Source organism: Hesperophylax consimilis, chromosome 1 (genome assembly GCF_061612785.1).
Source record: "Hesperophylax consimilis isolate HC1 chromosome 1, BYU_Hcon_1.0, whole genome shotgun sequence".
Classification (NCBI taxonomy): Eukaryota; Metazoa; Arthropoda; class Insecta; order Trichoptera; family Limnephilidae; genus Hesperophylax; species Hesperophylax consimilis.
In genome coordinates this window covers 46,286,495-46,304,912 of record NC_142836.1, presented here as the reverse complement: position 1 = coordinate 46,304,912, position 18,418 = coordinate 46,286,495, and the positions used below count along the sequence as shown (strand labels likewise).

Sequence of the window (18,418 nt, the reverse complement as noted above, 5' to 3'; positions counted from 1 at the left end):
GCAATTGGCACAGTTGATTTGGTAAACTCCTGAGTTTTCCATTTTATCCCTTTTATCTTTATTATTTATTAGGATTTTACCTAATGAATTTACATTATAGAATGCTGTTTTACAATTGTCTTTATTGGTTATCCTAGATATTTTGTTGGATATATTACCAATAAAAGGTATTTTAACCCATTGTTTTTTTGTGACATCATTTTCATTGTTGATTGTAAGACCTTGTGATATGATTGCCAGTGTGAGTTTTTTATTCTTTTTCTTTAATAAACTATCTATAAGTTCACTACTATATCCATTATTATTTGCTATGGTTTTAATAACATTGAGTTCATTATTATAATTTATACAATTCAGGGGTATATGTAAGAGTCTGTGAATGAGTGAGTTAAATACTGATAACTTGTGAGAAATGTGGTGTCTAGATGTGTTATGTATAATGTTGTCGCTGTATGTTGGTTTTCTGTAAATTGTAAATTCTAATTTATTATTAATTATTTCAATACCTATGTCTAAAAAATTAATTTTATTTCCCCCCATTTCCATTGTAAATTGGATGGCTTTGTTGATTTTATTAATTTCTTCTAGAAAATTATCTAATTGTCTGTGAGTTCCCGTCCAGATAATTAAAATGTCATCTACGTATCTACGATAGAAGGTAACATTTTTAAATGATTTTAATTTTTCTATCTGTTCTTCCATGTGATCCATGAAAAATTCGGCCAGCACCGACAGAATACAGAATTGTATAAATTATAATAATGAACTCAATGTTATTAAAACCATAGCAAATAATAATGGATATAGTAGTGAACTTATAGATAGTTTATTAAAGAAAAAGAATAAAAAACTCACACTGGCAATCATATCACAAGGTCTTACAATCAACAATGAAAATGATGTCACAAAAAAACAATGGGTTAAAATACCTTTTATTGGTAATATATCCAACAAAATATCTAGGATAACCAATAAAGACAATTGTAAAACAGCATTCTATAATGTAAATTCATTAGGTAAAATCCTAATAAATAATAAAGATAAAAGGGATAAAATGGAAAACTCAGGAGTTTACCAAATCAACTGTGCCAATTGCCCGTCTTACTATATAGGCCAAACAGGTAGATCATTCAAAACCCGCATAAAAGAACATTTTTCAAGCTGGGTAAATGACAAAGGCGAAATGTCGAATGTTGCGGCACACTTACTTGAGAATAAACACTCGTTTGACAAGGATAGAGATGTAAAATTTTTACATACCTGCGAAAAAGGTCATAAATTAGATAGGCTAGAGTCATTAGAGATAACCCGCCTAACTAAAAAAGTAAACTCCAACAATGTTATGAACACAAAATTAGAATCAGTTGCTAAATCTCCGTTGCTATACCCATTATAATCAGTGTGTCACCTATCCTAAATATGTATTTGAATTATATAAAATCCATTAAAATATGTTTCCTAACCACACAATAGATTACCGATAGCTTTATGTTGGGTAAATCCTTAAATTGATAGTCCTAATAGGCATAATTATCATAGTTCTACAGATAAATTCATTTGATTTTAATAACAATACTTATTTGGGAAATATCATATTTCACGAAAAACCCCTCATAATTCAAATCAACCTACTATGTTAACCCCTCCCCTCATTGTAATTTTGCCTATGTATATAAACCCTAGTTTAAGATAAAAATTGTACCAGTCTGAAGATGGCCCTAACAGGCTGAAACCGGTCACGGTCAAATAAAAAACAAGTGGAAAAAAGTTTAAAATTGTGTTCTTTATATATATTTATAATGGAATTCCACCACGAAATAACAGTTTCAAATATTAAAATATTAAAAAGTGCAAACACAGCGACACTGAAGAGACTCTACAAAAAACTCATTCTTAAACGACGGATGGCTTCACAACATTTGTGGTTCAATCGAGAATGCAAAAAACGGGGTATAATACCTAAATACATCAACATCAAGACGAACACGGACAGCAAAGCAGCCAAACTTGCAGTTACCGCAGCCCACAGAACATGGACCACACAGGAGATGAAGAAATGGTACAACATTAGAGATAACGTAAATAATTATTTATATTATGTACACACTGCACTCACATCACAACTACACCCCGTAGAATTTGACTGTCTTTTTAATGATACTACCCTTATGGTTAACAATAAAATACACACAACTTACCAAAGACAACTTAAAAAACTAACATATTGGACAGAAAAACAAGTTAAATTAACACCTACGGAAAAGACAGTACATTCACCCACCCTATTATTTTACGATAAGGTAGTAAATACAACCGATGTAGAATTTAATGATACCGAAATTAAAATGCTTGAAAAAGGTTTAAAATACTGCCCAAACTTACCACTTCAATTAAAAGATCTCGAGAATCTAGCTATAGACACAGATATAGCAACGTCAGACTATAGCAATAAATACCTATGCGCTAAAATAATTAAAAAAGCAACGACTGAGGGTAAATTTTCAAGCGAAGCACACACAATAAAATCATTAAAAAGTAAAATCAAACAAAACAACCTTATTATCTCAAAAGCAGATAAAGGAAATAGTACAGTAATCTTAAACAAATCAGATTACATAGAAAAAGTCCAAGATGTGCTGGACACTAGTAAAGTAACCCTATTGAAAAAGGACCCCACCTCGAAATTCGCATCTGATGTAAACTCAATCTTAAACTCTAGCAAAGTCCTTATTAAGAACAAATTCCATAAAAATAGTCTATCTGTTATGAACCCCCAATGCCCACGCCTTTATGGACAACCTAAAGTACATAAAAATAACATGCCAGTAAGACCAGTAGTATCATACAATTCAGCTCCTGCCTATAAATTAGCAAAATTTGGAAATAGAATCATCAAAAACACTCTCAATTTTAAATCAAAATACGGCATAATAAATTCCCTACAACTTATAGACCTCATCAAAGACATAAACATACCTAACAATGCCACTCTGGTTTCGTTTGATGTTGTCAGCCTATTTTCTAACATACCGACAAACGAATTAAAGATAATTATTAACAACTACATGGAAAAACGTAATACTAATTTGATAGAACGGAAAGAAATAACTGAAATACTAAATACATGTATAGAACAAAACTTCTTTAGATTTAATGATAATTTTTATATTCAATATAATGGACTAGCCATGGGCAGCCCGATATCACCGGTGCTGGCCGAATTTTTCATGGATCACATGGAAGAACAGATAGAAAAATTAAAATCATTTAAAAATGTTACCTTCTATCGTAGATACGTAGATGACATTTTAATTATCTGGACGGGAACTCACAGACAATTAGATAATTTTCTAGAAGAAATTAATAAAATCAACAAAGCCATCCAATTTACAATGGAAATGGGGGGAAATAAAATTAATTTTTTAGACATAGGTATTGAAATAATTAATAATAAATTAGAATTTACAATTTACAGAAAACCAACATACAGCGACAACATTATACATAACACATCTAGACACCACATTTCTCACAAGTTATCAGTATTTAACTCACTCATTCACAGACTCTTACATATACCCCTGAATTGTATAAATTATAATAATGAACTCAATGTTATTAAAACCATAGCAAATAATAATGGATATAGTAGTGAACTTATAGATAGTTTATTAAAGAAAAAGAATAAAAAACTCACACTGGCAATCATATCACAAGGTCTTACAATCAACAATGAAAATGATGTCACAAAAAAACAATGGGTTAAAATACCTTTTATTGGTAATATATCCAACAAAATATCTAGGATAACCAATAAAGACAATTGTAAAACAGCATTCTATAATGTAAATTCATTAGGTAAAATCCTAATAAATAATAAAGATAAAAGGGATAAAATGGAAAACTCAGGAGTTTACCAAATCAACTGTGCCAATTGCCCGTCTTACTATATAGGCCAAACAGGTAGATCATTCAAAACCCGCATAAAAGAACATTTTTCAAGCTGGGTAAATGACAAAGGCGAAATGTCGAATGTTGCGGCACACTTACTTGAGAATAAACACTCGTTTGACAAGGATAGAGATGTAAAATTTTTACATACCTGCGAAAAAGGTCATAAATTAGATAGGCTAGAGTCATTAGAGATAACCCGCCTAACTAAAAAAGTAAACTCCAACAATGTTATGAACACAAAATTAGAATCAGTTGCTAAATCTCCGTTGCTATACCCATTATAATCAGTGTGTCACCTATCCTAAATATGTATTTGAATTATATAAAATCCATTAAAATATGTTTCCTAACCACACAATAGATTACCGATAGCTTTATGTTGGGTAAATCCTTAAATTGATAGTCCTAATAGGCATAATTATCATAGTTCTACAGATAAATTCATTTGATTTTAATAACAATACTTATTTGGGAAATATCATATTTCACGAAAAACCCCTCATAATTCAAATCAACCTACTATGTTAACCCCTCCCCTCATTGTAATTTTGCCTATGTATATAAACCCTAGTTTAAGATAAAAATTGTACCAGTCTGAAGATGGCCCTAACAGGCTGAAACCGGTCACGGTCAAATAAAAAACAAGTGGAAAAAAGTTTAAAATTGTGTTCTTTATATATATTTATAATGGAATTCCACCACGAAATAACAGTTTCAAATATTAAAATATTAATTAAATTCTAAAAATAATTATTTCATTCAAAGTGAAAACATTCAAATTCAATTAAGAGTTTTCGGAAATCTAAAGTGAACGTGATCGCGTATTGATATTTAAAAATAGATTATAATTTAGTATCAATTTTGTTTTAAAATATCAATAGCAGATACTTTTATCTTTGTTTAAAGAAACACAAAACAAAAGGGAAACAATAATAAACGCTCAAACCTTTGTTCTAAAAGTAACAGTTCGGAAAAAAAAAATAATTGTGTATAGGTTAAAATATTGGTGAAACCGGTGCAATTTAGAAGAAAATTTTAACAGATATTTAATTTATTCAGAATCGAAATAATTAAAAGTTTGCGCAATTCGGACTGAATTTTCTTATAAATTTATTAAAAAAAAAAAAAAATTAAAAAGGAGTGAAAATAACAAAAATAGTTCGACCTAAATAATTTATAATTTTCCGGCACATCTATATCACAAAATATTAATTATCAGCTAATTTATATGATTCAAGCAAGAATAAAATATTACATAGGAATAAATAGTCGAAAAGATTTATTTTGAAATTAGTTGGAAAATACAGTTAATTAGGTAAGATTTTCTTCGGCAAGATTTGTTGTGTGGCACCCAACCGGAAAAATCTTGTAGAGGGTGAGTTTTCCTTTTATAAATGATTTTCAGGCCCAAGGAGTGAGGAGGCACAGCTGATCAATGGTATATCACTTAAATTATTAAAACAACAAAACAAAGAATTACACATTAAAATATGTATATTGTGTATTTGTGTATATATATATAAATATATATATTTATGTCATACCACATTTTGTAGCTCATCTTAGAAGAACCCACTTTAGTACCTCAATCTTTCGCATGTAATATATACTTACGTAGATGAAGTACCAACATGCTGTCTTTTAAATTTTGTTTAAAATATGGTCAGCTATAATATGTAATCAAAAGTAATGTTTATATATTATAAAAAAATATCTTTAAATAACGTGCATTCGTTCATCTATTTTAAGAATGCACTTACCGCTTCACGCTACGTTGCCAAGTTTAATGTTATACACTACACACCAATACAGTCACATATGTAGGTTGGTTGACAGGACGATTATACCTTCCTACTCGGATATGATCATTCACCATTTATTATTTCTAGCCGCCGTTTTTGATTATTGGCGCATTTTTTAAAATTGGAGTATGATTTGCTAATTAATATTGTTATTTATTTGGTGTTTACGGTTGTTTTTTTTGTGTTAAGGTTTATTTTATTATTATCATAAATAAAATTATGTATTTAAATACATATTAGTGTTATACATAATTTACTTTGTTCATTGATTCGTGCGTTTCTTTAAGTTTTAGGTTGGTTTGCAAATTATAATTTTTAATATGTTTATTAATTTCATGTTTACATACAGTTTTATTCGAATGTGTGTTAAATGTCATTTTAATAATGTATTATATTTTCATGTTATACCTACTTATCTTATCTTACTCTATAATTATTTTTACGCGTGTAAGCATTGTCTCCAGTTGTATGTCACATACACATATTCTAATTTTATTATTTTCGATAGTATACATTGTACAACCAACGTCTCTACAATAGGCCGCCCCAAATGGTTTGTCCAGGTGTCGCATCTGGGAGAGGGTGGTTGAGGGAGACCTTTTGACCTCTTCAGCCTGGCTCTCTCGACTCATCACCTTGCACCGCAGTAGAAGGGATAGACCCATATGCCCGTCGGTGTGTGTGTGTATTAGAGCACAGGCGTCTGGTGCGAAAGCTGTCCTTGTTCTACTGGTATTTCAATGGAAGATGCTCCGAGGAACTAGCGTCATTGATCCCTTTGGCACCGGTGCATGTCGGGTAACACGTCAAACGTGTGCCCAACATTTGTAGACGGTTGACATTGTTCACATAAGAACGGGTCATTTCTACGACTCATTTTTGCCTGCCTCTGTGTGTCCTCCCTCCTACAATACGGGTCTCAAACGTACCTTTCAACATTTCAAGGGTTCAGATAAAATAAAAACGCTCATTTTAAAAAAAAAACTCTTTATTTTGAATTTTTAAGAACAAAAAATTTTGCTATACATAGTAATAAAAGTGTGTAATCATTTTATATATATATATTTATAGCATAATACAATAAAAAAATAATTATAACCTAATAACTTTGTATTCCCTTAACCCTTCACTACCAATATCATGATGAAAGAGAAAGGGGCCTTATTGGCCCGGTACTCTGTATGCCAGATTATAAAAGATAAAATATATGGAACTGCTATAACGACTGCCAATGATCAAATGATGGAACAAGCCAACAGCTACTTTACGATTGCTTGACGCTTTATATCAGCTGTAGTTGAATCGGAGTCGATAACTTTGGATCGTTCAATCGTTGAAGCCGTCATAGCGGCCTCTTAACCAATGCAATTCATTTGAATTCAAGTTAAGCATCCTGTAGGTAGAATTCTCTTTTTTTCTGCAAATCCTTAGGTAAGGGCAATTTCTTGACACGGTGATTATTAATAAATGTATTAATTTGCTTCCATGACCTCATTGACAATATTCCTGTTTGTTTTTTTATTTCGTTTATTTTTGCAGCTCCTGGATCTCTTCCTTCGATGAAATAATTTGCAAAGTTTTTATAAAGTTCATCTTTTTCTTGATTAAGCCACCTCCTTCTAACTATATTTTCCTTTTTTTTTGCAATATTCCCATCAAGTAAATTACTTAGTAAAGGCTCTTGGTCATTTTCTAAACTATTATCCAACGTAACATGATCCACATTTTCTTTATGTGATTCTTCAGGTTGAAGGACGGAATCTATTTCATTTTGTAAAGTTGCTGTAATGTTTACTCCATTATCTGACTGTGATCGGGAAGATATTTTTCCCTCAGCTAATTGCAGTAAATTCAATCCAACTTTACCTTTCTCAAGAGCCAGTTGTGGTATCATGTAATTCCCTTTATGTGTACCTGGTGTATGCCCTAAGAAATGAGACAAAGCGTTTACATAAGCATTATTCTTTCCAGCTACTTGGCTCATAGTTGCAACATGGTGTCGCAGTCCAGTTGAAGTTATATGATCTGAATTCACAAAGGAAAACTTGTGTCTTAGTTCCCTTAAAATTTGCGTGCCACAAAAATAAGGTTCACCTCCCAGTTTTGGGAATAAATATTTGTTTTCATTTGGAATTCCAACTAAATTTCTGTATGCAAATATAGTGTCTACATTTTTTTTCATCTGATTTCGAAGAAGTATTGGAACTGTTCTCCCCCTTTTTCCTGGGATATGGAAGCAATATAATGTATGTATAGCATTTTGCTCCTCAGAACTCATGATTTCCAATATTTCTTTAGGAATGTCTTGTTTTTCACTTTGGCTGGCTATATAATTTTCTAATGGAGCCCTTGCAACTTCTCCTGCTCTCCTCCTATTAAAAATTATAATATGAGCAATTGTTATTTTACATAGCTCCTCATAGGCGATATAAGACTTTTCACATTCAAATCGTTGAGCTATGTTCACTACTAGTTTCATAACTTCCGTGCATATTTTTTTTATATCAGTAGTTAAAGGCATGACATCAGCTTTCAGCATTTTTTGAGTTTTCCTTGATTTTTCAGCGTTAGTAGAAATTTCGAATTTCCAAGCGTGACCAAATATTATTTTAAATTCAGACAACTTGTTTTTTATAACTTCTTTGGATGAAGTGGTCAGCACAGGATTCTGTATTGTTTTACGTATCAAAATATCAGCACAATCTTTTATAGCTGTACAAAGTCGTTGAGGCATGCTAGGAATTTTTACAGAACCTGTACTTTCATCGTAACCACTATTTATTTTGACAGCGTCCATAAAAACATTAAAATGTATAGGGTCAAATGCAATTTCAAATGAGGAAATTGCAGGATTTTTTTCTTTGATGACCATGAACAGTCTAGCGAGATCTCTCATCTTGGATGTAATGTGTGTTTTCAAATGATGTTCTTTATGATTGCTTAATAGTAGGGAACCATATGAACAAATTAATGGCTCAGACTTTGCAATTCTTGCAATAGGATCATTTTTGAACACAGGAAATATCTGAGATCTTAAAGATTCTGTGATCTCAGAATTGTCTGGGGATAATAAAATAGCGGATGATTTTAACACTCTGCAGCGTTTTAGTGGATTTCCTTCGGGTGAATTTTTTCTATTTGAACATTTTTTCAGGTGTCTATAGAGTAAACTTCTTTTGAATGTGCCACAGCATTCTATGCAAACAGCATAATCCTTAGCTGTCGCAGTCGTTCTTGGACGGCGATTCGGTAGTAATATTCCATCAACCCTATTTATTGCGTCCTTGTTGTATAGATAATTGCCTCTATTTCTTATTTTCTTCTGCCTCTAAGGGATGTTGGGTTGTAATGTGGCGTACAAAGTTGGTTATCAGCTTGAAGCAGTATGGACAAAAGTTTTTACGGTCATAAACTCTTGGTTTTTTACTAGCTAAATCAGATGTACATTGTTTTGAAGTCGATGACACAAAGCAGTCCGTTTTCTTCTGCTTCCCTGGATGATCGCTGGTATATGAATCTAAAATTAAAAAATGCATTAACATTTTATAACATATTTAATAAATTAAATTTGTGTGGAAAATTATACAGAGTGTATCATCAGTTACCACACAAACTTAAACCAGCGATTCCTGAGCATATGTGGTGTGTCAGTCAGTATTGCCCTGGTGTAAGACCACCATTCAAAATTGAATGTTGATTGAAAATGGCTTTAGCCGTGTTTGGTGACCAGATCTGAATATTCAGGTACTTCCCAACCTTCCTCTGACCCACCTCCTTCCCCTCCCCACTACCTTCAGCCTTACAACATACCCCAATTGGGTGTGCCATAGTCTCACTGGCTCCAGACGGGAGCAGTTGAGTTTCTTGTGCGGTATTCACTGTAATAAAAAAAAAAACTCCACACAGGAGGCCCTGAGGAAAACGATTTCCCTTAAGGCCTATGTCGTCTAAGATGCTGTGTGGAGGGTCTTTTTGAGGAGAAGAGGGAGTTAACATTTGTCTTCAAGAGACCCATGTTGTAGGAAGGGGGAAACACAGAGGCCGGCAAATCGTTCCATAGCCCAGCTGTTGAGCACAAGAACGAGTCGAAGAAGCGACCAGTTCTCATGTGACTAATGTCAACCGTGTAGATATGTTGGGCACGCGTTTGGCGTGTTTCCCGACTATGCACCGGTGCCGAAGGGATCAATGATGCTAGTTCCTCGGAACATCTTCCATTGAAATACCGGTAAAACAAGGATAGCATTCCCACCCGACGCCTGTGCTCTAAAGATTGCAATTTGTCTGTTGAAATGGGAGAAATTATCAAACGGATCGCCCGTTTCTGCACAGAGTCGAGGGTATTTTTCAGATATTTTGGAGCTCCAGACCAGAGGTGGCTGCCAAATTCAACTATTTGGCGGACTTGCGATTTGTACAAGGCTAGCAGTTGTGTACTATTAAAGTATCTGCGGGCCTTGTACAGTACGCCCAGATATTGAGAGGCTAGCTTTACTCTGGCTTCGATGGAGCCCCCATATCTGAGCTGGTCACTTAGAGTTACACCGAGCATATCAATGGAGGGCCTGTTCGGAAGGTTGCTTCCGTTGAAGGAGACGAGATTTTCATTGCGATCCCTTTTAGACGTAATAATACATTTAATACATTTTTCTGTGCGTATGCAATTTGAATAATAATTTTATTATTATGAAACATTTTTTATTATTATATATTAATAAATTATGAATATAAGAAAATAAATTATGGGAAAATGAGAAGTTGTGGGAGGAGTTTGTCGATTAAAAATAGGTGGTGTCCGCCATCCTACCGATATTGTATAATGTGCTCTAGAGTAGAAAAAGGTTGAGAACCCCTGCGCTATAGCATAGCGTTTACATTACCAAGTTGGAAATTTGAAACGAGCGTTTACCATGCGCTTATCACATATATGGTCAGGAATCATTGGTTAACGTTTGTCGGCTAACTGCTGATACACTCTGTATATTCTGTCAATATTAAGTAGGTACCTCTTCTTACCAGAATCAGACGAAATTCTCGAGGGTAACTTGAATAAGTCATCACTGCCGGACGTCACACTTGCTGCTAAAATAAAGCATAATAATGTAATATTCGAAATAAAACAATTCATAGTAGGTAATGTAATATTCCAAAACTAATCATCACTACCGTTAATTGCTAAAACATTTCACAATAATAAGTAACGTAATGTTGGTGTGTAATGAAAAAAAAAAAAGATTATTGTATATTATCAGTAATTATTATGTAGCTACCTGAATCTGAAGGGTTTGCAAATAGATCATTCAGTTTTTCCTCCATTTCATTAATAACGGCCTTCTTACGTTCAGTAATTGGCGAGCTTTCACTTGTACTGGATATATTTTTATCTACAAAATAACAAAACACATTAAAAATCATAAACATAATAAAACAATAAGCATAATTATTATACTCATGTGAAAATCAACAAGCATTATTATTAAAATAACAGTGCAAAGCGTTTTCATAGTGACCATTACCTAAAAATGCAACACATTATAACGTAATTTTACATAAAAACACTTTTATTGTGTCATTGATAGTAATAATTTATCACAATATATATATCTACCTGAATCTGAAGGGTTTGCAAATAGATCATTCAGTTTTTCCTCCATTTCATTAATAACGGCCCTCTTACGTTCAGAAATTGGCGAGTCTTCACTTGTACTGGATATATTTTTATCTACAAAATAACAAAACACATTAAAAATCATAAACATAATTAAACAATAAGCATAATTATTATACTCATGTGAAAATCAACAAGCATTATTATTAAAATAACAGTGCAAAGCGTTTTCATAGAGACCATAACCTAAAAATGCAACACATTATAACGTAATTTTACATAAAAACACTTTTATTGTGTCATTGATAGTAATAATTTATCACAATATATATATCTACCTGAATCTGAAGGGTTTGCAAATAGATCATTCAGTTTTTCCTCCATTTCATTAATAACGGCCCTCTTACGTTCGGTAATTGGCGTCATTGGCGAGCCTTCACTTGTACTGGATATATTTTTATCTACAAAATAACAAAACACATTAAAAATCATAAACATAATAAAACAATCAGCATAATTATCATACTTGTATGAAAATCAACATGTATTATTATTAAAATAACAGTGAAAAGCGTTTTTATGGAGACCATAACCCAAAAAAGCAACGCATAACGCATTATAACGTAATTTTTCCTAAAAAAACACTTTTATTATGTCATTCATTGTAATAATTTATTATGCAACACAATAATTTAGGTTATATGATAAAATCTTACCGTTAATTGAAGAATCCATTGACATGGCAATAATTGTATTAATCCTTTGCCAGCGTGACATTTTATAAAATGCGTAAAGAAAGGATTCACACGTGCACACGCGAATGACGGCTCAAGTTGGCTCAAGTTTCGACAAAATCACCGAGACAGTGTTGCCAACTTTATTTTGACCAATTCACAAATTGTGGAACCGTTACCCATCAGAAAACCACTAAATGTGGCTATAATCCAAAATATGTGTATAAAACAATGTGTATATAACGATGAGAAATCAAGGTAGAGTCATAATTTACTATAATTCTAACTTAAAACACTATTTTTGGCAAATTATTACGAATTGAGAAATTTTTTGAAAATTCAATGTTCATCTTGGTACTGGACAGTTAAAATATGATAGATCTTTTGAAAAAATGAAATCTATAGGGAAAAATTTCATAAATACGTCACGTATGACCTCCTACCTGCGACTAACGGTAAAATTTAACGCGGACTATTAGTAATAACGTTATAATCTGCGTTTTTCAATTATGATAGTTTGAATTTGGCCGAAATTCCCGCTGAAGCAGACAGTTCAGTAAATAAGCCTAGGTAAGGTATTTCACGTCGCCTGACCAAGAAAGTTCCGTGGTGCCGTTTGAGAGCGATAGAATTTCGTCATGCACTACGCAAGTTCGAGACTCGAGGAAACCACCTTTTTTTTGCAATATAATTTAATTTCATTGTTCAGTTAAACGAGATTATTAATCGAAAAGAGTTTATAGTATTCATTAGACGCGTACGTGTGTTTAAAATCCAATAAACATAAACAACATTGCCACTGACGACACAAAACTGCTCAAAATATTTTTGTTACATTAGTAGATCTCGAGTCTCGAGATATGTCTAAATCCATTTTGTGTTTTATTTCCTGGCGAGTACTTTTTTGGTTCAAACCACCAGAAAACCAATGTATAATGCAAGTAAGTTAATACCTAACTATTATTTTTTTACAGTGAATACCGCACAAGAGTCCCAACTGTTCCCGTCTGGAGCCAGTGTGACTATGGGAGGTGGGAAAGTACCTGGCTATTCGGATCTGGTCACTAAACACGGCTAAAGCCATTTTCAAGCAACGTTTCAATTCTGAATCGTGGTCTTACACCAGGGCGATACTGATAGTATCTTCCACTCTGGAACGTGCCGCAAATATACTATATATTATTTTAAATGAATTAATTGTGAAGTAACACAAATTAATAAAATAAAATTTGGCACCTGCGGATTGTGAGTCAAGGGTCTTACCCCTGGACTATGTAGGCCGTATATTGTAATTTATTTTTAAATTAGTGTTTATTTTTGTTCACAACTTTTTTTTATAAAATACACCAAAACAACAATTAAACATCTTTTTATTATTATAATACAACTAGAGACTATGCTTTGAAAAATAGTCACGCGTCAAAATAATTACCTAGGTACAGAGCATTTTTAAATATGAAAAACTTATTAGATTTATTAAATATGATGATATAATCCATATAACTTTAAAAAAATAATAAAACTGTATGTAAACACGAAAAAACATATTACATGATTACCTAATATATTTCTGAAATTTTTAGAAAACCCTATATAGATATCATTACATTATTACAACGGACTATGCTTTCGGAACGCAAAAGACAAATAATTAGGTACGTAGCAAATATTTTATTTATTAAAAAAAAAACTACATAAATGTGTATTACGTAATAATATAAACCTTATAATAAAAACAAAAACAATTTAAAACACAAAATTAATAACGATATTAAAAAAAGCAATTCGTAAATCAATCTTCAATTTTAAAAAAGCGCGCGAATAACCGCTTGGATTTCACAAAATATTATAATATAATGTCTGTTCAAGCTTCACAGCCCACAGCGAGCGCTTGACAGTCTGGCTATCTATACCTATGTAGATGGAATACAACATATAACATACCGGCAAACATATCGCAAAAAGATTCAATCTGACATAGGAATGACACGCGATAATAGGTTCTGAGGAATTTAACTATTGAGTTCAATATAGCAAAGCATTGATAAACGACTTGGAGTTCGAATGATATTGTATGACGAGAAAGTCCGGCAACGTTGCATGCGATGATGGTTGTAGATGCGATTAAAAATATATGTAAATTGATGTGCTGAGAATGGATGAGTGTTTACTGATAAAAAAGCATATCGGAGCATTAACAGTCCATGTAAAAATGTCACTTATTCACTCAAAAAATTTTTTTACACCGTTCGACTCGTCTCATCGAGTTTGATATGATGGACTTAAAAAAAAAAAAAACGACGAGCCACAAAGTGCCCAAATGAGCCACTAAGTCGAAATGATCAGGAAGTTCCGGTAATTAAATGACGCACTGAGCCACTAAATGCCGTAACATAAACCTAAAATAATATATTGTATATAAAGAATATATATATGAGTAATGTAATTATATATATGTATTTTATTTATTAATCGAAGCCTCGAAATGGTAGCGATTTTTAATACCTACCCGAGGGCATATATATATTAGCCTGGAGCACGGATGTATGAAAAAAATTTTTTTTTATGATTCACAGTTCTAAGAGGGGGGGATTTGTGCCTTATGTTAAAATAAAAATACGTGGGATTTTTCATTTCATTTAATTAAGATCTTCTGCCTCCGCAGTGACCCCAAAAATTGAAAATTAGGGTAAAAAAGTTAAAAGTTTATAAGGCGATACATTATGATTAATTTAGTGGTAAGTAGGTGTTAAATGATAAACAATATATATTAAGATGTTTATTAAGGCATCGCTCTAAAAAAAAAATTGAAACATAATTATACATTTATTATTTAGGTTTAAAATCCTTTTTTAGTTTAAAATTTAGGTATTTTGTTCCGCGATTCCAGCCTGGCATCACCTAGCCGCGACTTTCTTGTACACTGAGAAATGGAAGCTTCTGTCGTAGTCTTTACAGCTCTTGAAATTTGAAACAAACTTGAAAAATTATACATTTATTATTGAGGTTTAAAATTCTTTTTAGTTTCAAATTTAGGCATTATGTCCCGCGATTCCAGCTTGGCATTTATGGCACCTAGTCGCGACTTTCTTGTGCACTGAGAAATGGAAGCTTCTGTAGTATTCTTTACAGCTCTTTCAACAGTTTGAGTATGGCAGGGAAGCCTTATAAACAATAGTTCGCTTTCACCACCAGATTCCACGATATTCTGAATTTCCTGGTCCGATAAGTTTTTCAAAATCGGTGGTTCGGTTAAGTTTTCCTGCCAATTTATTAAATCAATATATGTAGAAGCATTGAAATCTATCAATGGCACTTGAAACATTCTAGTTGTTGGAGGTTGAGCAGTACTGCGTGCCTTTAGTATGCGACGGGCTCTCTAACATGTTTTTTATCATCTGTTATCATCGCAAGTAGAATCCCTTCAGGATGCGCAAAGTAGCCGTTTCTTTGGATAACAGGATCTATTTTTATCTTTTAATCTTTTTTTAGAGTTTCTGGCAGGTATCTGGAGGCCATACAGATGACGCGTGCCATCTTTGCATGATGGTTTATTTTTAATTGAGAACCAAGACGGTGCGTAAACTTTGACCACAAAAGTAGCCAGTAGTAGATACATACAAACGTAGTATTCGGTTAGCATGCGTGATCCAACGGGCTGTGATAGTTTTCCTGGATATTTATTGCCTAGGTCTTCTGGAAATTCACCTGAAATTACCGCCGAGACAATTTTATGCAAGTACTGTTGGTCTGAACTCAGATCTTTGGCCTTTTCTGGTAGCATTTGACCTTCGATGCGTTCAAAATTTTTAACAGGCAGCTTTTCACAGGTTTCCAGTGATTTTCCCAGTGGACCAATATAAGATTTAGGTCCTGAAGTACACCCATCGAGATGAAGAAACAGATGTCTCAAAGGCAGTTCGTTCATGTGAAGCAAACAAATTATCCACTGAAGTGGTTTTTGTAGCTTTTTCTCAAGCAGTCTTATGATTCCAGCATACTTTCCAGTATTTACATTCGTACCATCGCAACCAATTGCCATAATTCTATCTTGGGAAACTTCTTTATGTAACAGAAACCCTGTTATCGCGGTTTCTATTCCTTTTGCTGTCCCAACATCAGGTACCACATATCCCATGTAAATGGATCCCGGCTCTTGAATTAGTGAGATATGTTCCTTCACAACCATAGTCCTGTAGCATTTACCGCCCTTTTTAACAATATTGAAAGTTTTGTCTTTTTTCCCGTCAAAGTATAAGGCCAAGAGCTCTGTAATTGTTGCATTTTCCGTTATTTTTTCTCTAGTTTTAGTTCTCTCTCTTCGTAACTTGTGCCGATCAATGACCTCAACATCAGACCCAATATCGAACAAAACAGATGATGCTATTGCTGCTGCTGCTCTGTCAGACACTCCATACCTATCACATGTCTTCGATAACGTAGGAAAATTAAGCGTAGATTTTTTTATTTTCTTTTTAATAACGCCTTTGATCATGGAGCAGTCAGATTTTTCTGTCTCTGATGATGTCGCTGAAGAAATACTAGCATTTAAATCAGCTAACGTTGAAGTGCTTAAGGATGTGTTTCTGCGATTCTCTCGTTCATGGTTCCTTTTTAGAGTTTTTTGCATGTTCTTTGTAGCAGTTACGTCGATTCCGCTGATTACCATTATCCGAGACGTTCTTTGATCGGTCAAAAAAGTTTACTCTCGTTTAGGAACCTTTTAATCCTTAGGACAGATACATTGAGCGAATTCTTTGCACTTGCATGCTGAAATATCAAAAAGTATCTTACTTTTTTGCTGAAAACTATTTAACTCGTCCGGGGAGAGCCTCTTGATAGATTTGAGTAGATTTTTGCACTTTCATGATATGCTTTCAACATTTGAATGATCCTTGTTCGCGTCACTGTAGGAATAGATGCCGTTTGCCATATATTTTCAATTCTCGACGTTACTATGTCTGCTATCTCGCCAAAAATTGGTTCTTTTGCAGTTTCTAATTGCAATTTCAGTTGATGTCTCGTCCACTCATAGTATTTCACTACATCTTCATAAGTAGGTAGAACGTTTTCTTTCATCTCACAAACATCACCAAATAGAAGACATTTGAATACACTCCTAGTTCTTTGGATGGTTGCAACGAAAGATTATCGAACGTATTTTAAACGATAAACGAGCGTGCGACTGATCCGAGCCACGAACGATAGAGCCAAGATAGAGCACTGACGACGCGCGACTCGAGACGCGACAAGTGCAAGCAAGCTCAGTATCACCTCCCGCGCTTCCTCTCTCCCCTTATTTAAATTATAAAACACAAATTCGAACATCTTTTTATTTTGTGTCAAATCTATATTATACCAAGTAAACTTTCTTGATAAAAATAGGTAGGTATGTTTATTCAAAAATATCGTACATAAACATTACTTCAAATTAGAGTGTAAAACTGATTATTTTCATAAATTCGATGCCGTTGCGGAGGCAGTTACCCTAAACCAAATGGTATAATATTTTACATGGCTTAAATTAAACCTAAAAGGCACCAAATTTAGACTCTTACATTACCGTCCAGTGAAAAAAAAAATTTCACTCCACTCTAATATATATTATTGAAAAAGAAAATATGTATTTATTAATATTCCAGATTATGTAGAATCATATATTTTATATTTATTTATTAATATATGTACTCTTATTTAACATATTTTGACAATCGAGATATGTGTACTTAAATATATATTTATATTTATTCTTCATTTAACCTAGTAAATTTACTAAATTCGGAAAATGAAAAATAGTTTAACTTCAAAAAACGAATTAAAAATATTTTAATTAACTATGCACAAAAAAGGGTAACACAACTGAATTACGAGGAGAAGTAGAGATATTCCTTAAATAAACAATCTCACATCTGGACTAGTGTGTCAGAGGAGGTGTTTATATTATTCGATATGTTTACAAATAAAGTCACTGGAGAACTGTGTCAATCGCATAGTTTGAAAACGACCTTGGCCGCCACTAGATAATTACCAGGATGTCATTGTACAATGTGCAGCGATCTTTTGCGTATTCACAAATACCTATCATTCACAAACAACAATTGAAAATCACGGTTTAGCAAGATTTATACCGCAAAGTTACATGAAACATTTGAATACCATTGTTTAGATAGTCGCATAGGATTTTATTAGTTACCTGAAACAGCTGGAAGCTGCGTGCTTACAAATACCTATCATTCACAATCGACAATTGAAAAATCACGGGTTAGTAAGATTTATATCGAATAATTATACAAAACATTTGAATATTATTGATTGGGTGC

The 18,418-nt window shown here is 33.0% G+C and overlaps 1 protein-coding gene and 1 long non-coding RNA gene across 2 annotated transcripts in view; one reads left to right on the top strand and one right to left on the bottom strand.

Moving 5' to 3' along the window:
* LOC149427005 (neuropeptide Y receptor type 1-like) overlaps positions 1-18,418 on the top strand; it is a 245,641-nt gene that overhangs the window by 36,423 nt on the left and 190,800 nt on the right. The gene's annotated exons all lie outside the window — the stretch shown is intronic.
* On the bottom strand, positions 9,087-11,088 carry LOC149427006 (uncharacterized). The gene is made up of 3 exons (XR_016302525.1): positions 11,027-11,088; positions 10,773-10,835; positions 9,087-9,273 (listed from the first exon to the last, which is right to left on the bottom strand). It is a non-coding gene; the product is annotated as an uncharacterized LOC149427006 (long non-coding RNA).